The sequence below is a fragment of the Ailuropoda melanoleuca genome, chromosome 6 (assembly GCF_002007445.2).
Source record: "Ailuropoda melanoleuca isolate Jingjing chromosome 6, ASM200744v2, whole genome shotgun sequence".
NCBI classification, from domain to species: domain Eukaryota; kingdom Metazoa; phylum Chordata; class Mammalia; order Carnivora; family Ursidae; genus Ailuropoda; species Ailuropoda melanoleuca.
The window spans coordinates 73,717,364-73,726,544 of NC_048223.1; the positions used below are offsets into that span (position 1 = coordinate 73,717,364).

The window sequence follows — 9,181 nt, forward strand, 5'->3', positions numbered from 1 at the left end:
GTTCCCTCCTCCATCAAATTTCCCTCTCCTTGCAGCTGGAAGCAATGTTCCCTTGTCTGAACTCCCACGGGATAGCATCTGTTTCTCTCTTGGTCGCTTATCACTTCCCCAACTTACATGAGAATACTTTACATCCGAGCCCTATCTTCTCTTTGGGCCGGCCCTCTCTCACCTGGCTGGGACCCTGTGGCATGGTCACGGAATGCGTGTGCTATGGAGACAGCTGCCTGCTTCAAAGCTGGGCTCGGCTGCTTTTTAGCCACGCGAGCCTGGCACGCAATGTTCCTTCCATGAGCCTCACGTTGCTCGTCTGTAAGACGGAGGAGGGTGGTGTAACCAGCACACCTGTCTCGCAGGCTCGTCAGAGGATTACATGAGTTCGACCCAGAGAACACACTTAGAAGGGGTCTGGCACATAGCAAGTGGTCCATAAATGTCAGATCTCCTCTCCTCCTCATCTTATTGTTTCTCTAAGTTGCACTTGGATAATTAATTCCATGTGTTGCCAGAGATAATGTGAGAGTAGACGGGATGAGAGAATAGTGCCTTGAAAACAAAGCTTTCTCATCAGAATGGTTTCCCTAGATTGGTCATGAAAAGCACATGACCCTTTCCAAAGCCAAAATTGTATCCAGAGACAAAGTCCAGCCCTCTCATGAACACAATGGGTAAACTGATGCCCAGAGCCACTGGCTACGTGGCCAAGGCCACACAATGAGTGGGCAGAGCTAGGGCTTGAGTTCAGGTTCAACTCTTCTTCTTCTGTGGCCCTCAAGTTTCTGAATAGTTGGACTTCCCAAACTTCCGAGTCCCAAGAGAAGGTGACCTCTATGCACTAGCCTGGAAGACAAGGGGCAAGGACCCGTGGACTTGGGGGTTCCCTGGGGCTCACCTGCCTTACACTTTGGGGGGAGGAAGTTAAGGGTCTGAATACTCTGCCCCGTGTTTGCCCCTTGGTAATTCACACGCTGCTTCTGGTTTGCCGTTTCTCCCCTGAGTGCCCCGCCGAGCGCTGGGAGGGTCCTTAGCTCTGAGTGAGAGACACGAGCATTTTAGGGAACGAGTTGGTATGGAGTCGGGAGGAAGAAGTGGGTGAGAAACAGGCTCAGTTTGGCCCGTCTGAACACTGAAAATAGATCGGATCTGATGACATTGGGGCAACTATCGACCTTGTCACGGAGCCCCAAGCCCTTGGCTGGATGGGCGGGGATGAAGCAAGAACGTTTCAGAAAGAATGCTTTTCTGCCTCAGCCACGGGGAATGCTGGGTCATTCCTTCCATGCGGGAGGGAGCCAGGGAGAGACGAGCCCCAAGGGGTCAGCAGTTGGCCAGGCCCATCTGGCCAGCAGGGCTGATGCCTCACAAACCAGTTGTGGTGGATGACATCCTCCTTCCTGTCTCCTGCCTGTCATGGCATCTCTGTGGCAGAGTCTGGGAGGGAGACCAGGGGTGTGGGGCCAAACCAGGGAGCGTGGGCGCTCTAGATGGGCTCGGATCTAGGAGCAGCACGGCAGGAAGTGTTCTCTGGTGGGCAACGTGGATGTTGGAGCCAGGTTGGCTTCCCCCCCTGGGGAGTGGGGAAGAGAGGGTTTGAGTCATCTGAGAGAGGCTGACTCAGGTTCTGATTCCTCTACTTAGCCCTGTGTGTCCTTACGAAATGGGCGGTCTCGTGTCTGCATCTTTACAAACCAAACAGTGGTGCATGTGAAGGGCTTAGCACAGTGCCTGTTCATGTTATTATTAGCGAGGTTCAATGCCAGGCACAAAATAAAGGCTCAACAGATGGTAATTGAGTGGACAATGTGTGGACGTTTCCTTGGAAATGACAAAGGCCTCCATAGATGGCAGGACTATTGTCAACATACCAAAGCAATGGGGCACTTCGGGTAGCCTGTGGGGTTTCTGCACCTGGGGGAGCCTTCTCTTTGCCTCTTAGCCTCTCAGGTTGGGGCTCGCCTTGGTCTAGACAAGCCATGCGACTGACCCTGTCCCCAGGACAGGAAAAGGTTAACTGAGATAGGAGTTTCTAGACAGAAATTAACCTGTGATCCAACTTTAGGTCTCTGTCCCAAACATTCAGTGGTCAGGACACTAGGGCCCCTTGGTGCCCTTCCCCCAAGCTCCAGTTGTAGGCTGGAGTAGTGGAGGGCTCTTTCAAGAGTGGAGAGATTTTCCGGGAGCAGACATGGAGGGTGTCAGGAGGAGGGTCCCTTTGGTTGAGGTGGGCTGGGTGTCGCCAGTGGGCTCCCCAAGCCGTGGCAGCCGGGCAGAGCTGGCTGTGAGGGAGGCAGCGATGGAGGCTGACATGTCAGTATCTTGTAGCCCTGCCCCCTCTCCCCCCACCCGGGCCCCCCTCATTCCCCCAGAATCAATCTTGCAGCTTCTAAACACCAAGGAGCCCACCATCTTCCTTGTCTACATGGTAAGGAGACCCAAGAACCACCCTTCCCCTCCCTGGCCCATGACTACCATGTCCTCACTTACAGATGTGGGGTCACATACACACGTGCACACACTTGTGGATACAACACACGTATATACACAGACTTTGAACAGATATTTGTTAAACTCCCACAGGGCCCTGGCAAGTTCCCCAATGCTCTCCCTTGTCCGGCCCTGGTAGGCCTCCGTGTCCCAGGCCTGGGATCCCTGATGCTCCGCGTGTCTCTGCCCACCCCCCCCCGGGGGGCCATGGAGGTAGGGATTGTGTCTTTGTGCTTCCAGGTCCCGAATCACATCTAACATATGGAAGATTTTTAATAAATGCTGGATAAGAACATAAAGGAGGAGGAAGCGCCACGGGGCAGAGAACAGCACGTGGAAAGGCACGGAGACGGGAGATGAAGGGGAGTAGAGGCATTTGTCTGGACAGAACCCAGATGAAAGCACACAGCGCCCTAGGATAGAGACTGAAGACAGCAGCCCCCAGCCCCTGGTCAGCTCTTCCTGTTAAAGAAAGAACTTCCTTTCGAGTGAGGAGTGAATACTTACATTCACACATCCTCCCAAGAGCCGCTCCTCTCCCACCCCGTAGAAAACAAGAAGACCAGCATGGCCACAGGCATGCACGACCTCAGGAGCAGGGTTCAATGTCTCCACTGTCACTGTCTCCAGCTCACAGCCGACGGCTGGCAAATGCCGGCCCGCACCGGGGACTGGCGAATGCTGGGCCAATCTGGTTCCCATTAAGGTGCCAGTAAAGAAACACGGGAGGTCCTCACTGCAAAATCAGACCAGATGTGAGTACAGTGACAAAGGTCCTCCCAAACAGACCCAGCCCCGTGGTTCCGACATACCTGGAGGGTCTGAAAATACCCATGGCTCCCTTGGTGTTGGCGTGGGGGTCAGGGGCAGCCTGGAAGACCCTTACACGTCAGTGTTCCCAAAAGAATATTAAGTCACACCATCAGATGACAAATGCCTCACCAAAACGGGAGCCAAAGAGCAGCCCCATTTCCCAACAAGAAACAGGCCACTGATAATAGTACGATAATTACGGTGACGATGAAGATCGTGCTAGCCAACGCTCGCTGGACTCCATCGGTGCAGGCGAAGCCCTAGAGGCATGATGGCAGAGCGGTGGAGGGCAACCCCTGGCATGGTGCTGCCCCCCCCCACTTACTAGACTTGTGAGCTTTGGTGAGGACTCCGAGGGGACCCGAAGGCCATATGCAGCCTTAGAACCGAGCCTGGCTCAGAGAGCAGACTCAGCAAGCATCAGCATCTTCAGTATTCTTGGTAAAAACCTCCAAACAAACCCAAGAGATAAGGGTGAGAATCACACCCATTTGGGAGGTGAAGACACCAACGTTCAGAAAAGGTCATTAACACGTCCTCGGGACTCAAAACACAGCTAGAACCGGGAGTGAGCCCTGAGCCCAGGCGGGCTGACCCAGAGCCCTCCCTCTTGAGCTACATTTTATAGGATAGTGGTGCCCACCCCCGAGAGCTGGGCAATGCTGGAAACAAGAAGTGAGGCAGATAGTGATGGAAATGCAATAAACAGGCACTGGAACTTAAGAAGAGTCCAGAATGTCGGAAGCCAGGTGCCGCCTGCTCCACGCCCCCTTCAGGTGCGCAGGCTGGCTCTGGGTGAGGCAAGCGTGAGGCGGGGGTGGGCCGAGGGCCAGCCAGGCGAGGCTCGCTCACCATTTCCTGTTATTCAGTCTTGTTCCGAGAGCACCCTATCATCTGGCCAACTCGGGGCCACAGAATCCGGAGAGCCCAGTCCAACACTTGGGAAGTTTCATTTTTAAAATAACAAATCCACGAAATCAGTGAAAACTTTTCAGTGAAACCAGTCAGAAATCCAGTCAGGTGGGTTGAAAATTCGGGAAACCCAGGCCATGCTACTTTCAGTCAAGTTTCGTCGTAACTTCTGCAAAATCAATCAGAAACTCGGTCCGTTCATCCTGAAGCCCTGGGAGTCTAGACAGAAGTTCAGGCAGGCTTCTCATGTACCGAGGTGGTGAGTTGGAAATTTGGTGAGGTTGGTCCAAAATCCAGCAAGGTCAGTCCAAATCCGGGTCAGTCCAGAGTTCCATGCGGTGAGGCCGAAGTCCACACGGTGTCGTCACACGGGTCATAACGTCTGCCGGACCACTTGGCATCACGTAGGCCCGACATCCCGCTGTGGGACTGGGTTAGTAACGGGTAAACAGAGAGAGACAGAGATTGGCTGTGTGCACAGGCAGGGGAGCTAAACTGGAGACAAAATGGTACTGTCTGAGGGTTTCCGGAATCATCTCCACCAGGAGCGAGGCAGAGGAAATGGCAATGCTGTTCCCAGACAAGCCCCCTGAGACTGCCTTGAATAGACCCCAAATGCCACTCTGTTGACCCCTGTGACCCTGGTTTAGGGCAGAGCTGTCAGGCCTTCTGCAGCCAGCCCCCCATCCAGCCACTGGGCTGCCAGCCAGGGTGTCCTCACCTGGACGACAGCAGCCCGGTGAACACACGCAGCACGCCCGCCTGTCTGTTCTCCCACGCTCCTTCCCCTCGCTGGCCGGAGCTGAGCAGGCATAGCCAAGAGCTGGCCTGGTGCCCCAGTGCATGGAGGTGTAGCTGGGCTCCAACCCAGCTCTTCAAACAGGTTCCATATGGCCCTCCCGGCCGCTCCTCATTCCCCTTCCCCACCTTGACTGTTTCGAAGATTAAAATCCCTTCCTGGTTGTCAGCAAACGGCCGCAGGGAGGGGCCGCCTTGCTGCTTTGGGGGGCTGAGCTGGTGTGGAATAGTCATCAGCAGGCTGGCTGGAGGGGACAGAGTTCCTGGGTTGCTGGGTGAGGGGTTGTGGAAGGGGGCAGGTGGCCCGAGCGTGGGAGAGACCTCTGTCTGTCCCCTCAGCCCAGCTGCAGCCCCTGGAGCAGTTCCTCAATGTCAGGCCTTGGCACTGGGACCCTGATACTCAAGGTGGGAACGTGCAGGGACCCCAATAGCTCTGACTGTCTTCTGAACCCAGAATTCCTTCCGCAGCAAAGAGGGATATGATGAAAGCAGAGAAAGGGACTGGGATGGGTGGGGAGATCTTGGGTGGGGGGGAGACTAGTCCATACACGTAACTGCCAGTAACACATGGGCTGCTGAGCCGGAGGGGATGCCAGGCCTGGTGCTGGACTGGGCCCGGCATCCATCCCTCCGTGTCCAGTGCTGACCCCATGGTCGCAGGCTGGTGGGGAAGTCTTGAGATCCTGGGCCCGGAGCATGAGGGTGGGGTGGGTGGCGCTCCCCGAGTTGGGACTGCAGCTAGTGTTTCCCATATTCAAGTAGTTAATAATTTAACAGCCAGCTCAACAGTCCCAGAGGTCCCGGCTGAGCCTTTGCCATGGGTTGGAGCCCGTCTCAACTCTGGCTCGGCCATCTTCCCTGGAAAGGCGTCTGTTGACTATGAAATCTGAAGACCATACACACTTGCGTGTGCATGTGCGTGTGTGTGTGTGTGTGTATAAGAGAGAGAGAGACCTCTCCGGACACACCGGCTTCCAGGTGCCCAGGAAATGCACAGGCACGTGCCCACCCTGGAGCTCTGTCTGCCCTTGCACCCCTGCTCCAGCCCCACCACGTACAGCCCAGGCTCGTCCGGACATAGAGGCACAGCTGATCCACCTCTGAGCCCCTGGCTGAACCATGTCCTGGGGATTCTTAACTCTTATCCTCCTCCATCCTGTCATACACCCATGCCCAGGAGCTGGCCTGAATGTCTGGTGTGCAGAGCACTTGGGATGTCTCCCCAGCAGCCTGTCCTCCCACCCCCACCAGCCACACCCTTGGCCTAGCGCTGGGAGCCTGTCCTAACCCCTTGCAAGATCAAAGCCGGCTCTCTGTCTGCTCTCAGTGATGACATCTGGCTGTAGCAGGTGGTGATTTAGAATCTCAGCCCTGGAAGGGCCTCGGATCTCCATCCTGGCCGTCTCATTTTCCACGTGGAGACTCAGAGAGAGGAAGGGCCACCAAGCTGGTGTCCGAGCTGGGACTGGAACCCAGGGCTCCACGGATTTCCCCAGCAGCATCCTCGTGGGCAAAGGGAGAGAGTGGACGAGGCCACTCAGCCATGCCTGAGCTTTCCTTCTCTTCCAGAACAAGCATGGCCACAGGGAGGGCAAGTCCTCCTTGGAGACGGAGGTCACAGATTCTGTCACCACTCTGAATCCGAGGGGTGCGGGGACCTCATGCTGTCACAGGGGGACACACAAGAGGTTGCAGGGTGGTTTTGAGGACATAATGGGAACATGGCCTGTGAGACACTTTGGACACCAGCACAGGGGAAGATCCTGGAGACAGGAGCCCAAGTTCACTCAATGCCACATTTTGTCTTTCTACTCCCTTCCTCTTGCTCTCTCTTTAGCTGTTCAAACTACTGCTATGCACAGGGAAAGAATGCGAACTTGTTTTGTTTCTTCTTTCAGGTGCTATTTCCAAGTCTAGGGCGGAGGAAAGACGAGTCATGGCTCCAGCCAGCTCTGGAAGCCTGAGCCCTCTGAGTGAGTGTGTATGGGAGGGGTGCGGTGGGGAAAGTGCACCTAGTTCAGCTCCCCGGCCGTGCCCGTCCGGCCCCCCTCCCTTACAGAGCGTCCGAGGGGTCTTTCCTGTAGTCCATAGCCACGGGACCCCCAAACAGTCGCAGTGGGCCACTTTGAATCCATCTAGCAATTTTTCCATCTCCTGGCATCTGGCTTCTGCTCACCAGATTCTTCTCCGAAGATGTCTTAGGACATCCCATCCTTCCAGCCCAGCTCAGACTCTGCTGGGGGCTTTGGTCCTCGGACCTTCATGCCATTTCCCCACGGCACTGCATTCTTCTGTTGGTGAACAACCCTTAGAATCCAGTGAATGGGGGGGGTGCACTTGTTGGAGATGTTAACAGTTATTTTTCTCCTGGGATTTTACTCTGTGCTCTGCGTTCAAGACACAGAGATCTGCATGATTAGGAAGAGGGATGGGAGAGATGGTGAATGGAAAGAAAGGAGTCTGCCTGGCCCAGACCCCCAAGTGCCAGATCTTAGAAAAAATGAGAGAATTCAGAAGCTTCGTGGAAATGTGGGAGCAAGTTCTGGAGTGAGAGCAGGCATTGGCCATTGAGGAGGGGCTTCCCTGGAGAGCCCTGGGAGGCCGCAAGACGCTGGGAGGGAGGGGCTGGGGGCAAGTCCAGGAACTGCCTGGCTTCCACACCCGGGTGAGACCCAGACCTGAGAAAGGGCCCCCGGGCCCCAGTACCTTGCAGGCAAGAGGCAGGAATGAGGGTCGTTTGGTGATAAGCTTCGTGGATGGATGCCTGGGTCTCGAGGGCTCCGCTGAGAGATGTCCCCTAGACCCCGAGGGCAAGTGCTTCTGGGCCATGCTGACTCCCCGCAGCACCCAGGCTTATGCAACTCCCACTCCTCCTGGTGGAAATGGAGGGTTGCCCCAAACTCACTGACTTTGTGCCCATCACCACAGGTGCATGGAGAGCTCAAGCCGGAGATGAAATTGCTGTGGAAAGATGAGTTATTCTGTCCGCACAGCCAAGCTGCGGCCAGAGCGTGGTACCTGTTGCTCTGACACTTAGCGACAGGTCCTGGGGCACCTTTGATCCTCACAACCAGCTCCACACACGCGTGGGGCTCCTCCCTTCCTACAGATGAGGAACTGAGCCACAGAGGCACGGGGCAATCTGCACAAGGTCACAGAGTTGGTGAGTGGAGCGGTCAGAGGTGGACCCGTGTCTGTCTGACTCCCAAGCCCGTGTTCCACTCTGAGCTCCCTCTTAGCGGGTTCCCTTCCCCTCCTGGACTGCCCCATCAGAGGCTGGGGGGGTGTGTTCTCCAGAAACCCAACCCGAGTCTCGCTCCCCATCCAGCTTCTTGCGTGGCCTCATTACAAGCTCAGGAGCAGTCCTACCCCACAGCTGTGGCTGGCAAGGAGCATGTCACAGAGTTCCTGACAGTCCCTTAGGTGAGGAAGGGAGGCGTGGGGCTTGACCCAGGCCCCCCTGAGGACAGGGAGGTGGAACGCAAAGGCACGTCCCTCTTTTTTCCCCAAACTGGCTGGAGAAATGAGAATCATCTGATGCATTTATTCAGTACTGATTCTTGGGTTCTCTCTTTTTTTTTTTTTTTTTAGTAGGCTCCATGCCCAACATGGGGCTTGAACTCATGACCCCGAGATCAAGAGTCACACACTCTACCAACTGAGCCAGCCAGGCACCCCTGACTCCTGGGTTCTAATTCAGATCTTTAAACCAGCATTTCAGAGAAGCAAGGGCAGTTTGCATGCCTCTTCAGACAAAACCCTCTTACCAATGATTTGCAAATCCATTTGAAGCCTAGGAAAATTTTATTCCAAAATCTTTATGCTGGAGAGAAAACTAATGACACAGACCCTCTGCCCTGATTAAAGAGGCTGGTAGCCACCACCCTGTTGCCTGAGGGGGTTCCACAGAGTCCCTGGGTGCCCCGAGGCACTGGTTTAAAAACCGTGAACCAGGGGCACCCGGGGTGGCTCAGTCAGCTAAGTGTCTGCCTTCTGCTCAGGTCATGATCCCGGGGTCCTGGGATCGAGCCCCTCATCAGACACAGGGAGCCTGCTTCTCCTCCCTCTGTTGCTCCCCCTGCTTGTGCTCTCTGTCAATAAATAAATAAAATCTTGGGGAAAAAAAAAACAACCCATGAGCCACACTGTCTTTTAAATCCCAGGTCTGCCACTT

At 55.3% G+C, this 9,181-nt stretch overlaps 1 non-coding gene across 1 annotated transcript; it reads right to left on the reverse strand.

Annotated features, from left to right (window-relative positions):
• Window positions 1–8,607: 8,607 nt before the first annotated feature.
• On the reverse strand, window positions 8,608–8,680 carry TRNAK-CUU. The gene has a single exon. It is a non-coding gene; the product is annotated as a tRNA-Lys (tRNA).
• Between the last annotated feature and the right edge of the window lie 501 nt (window positions 8,681–9,181).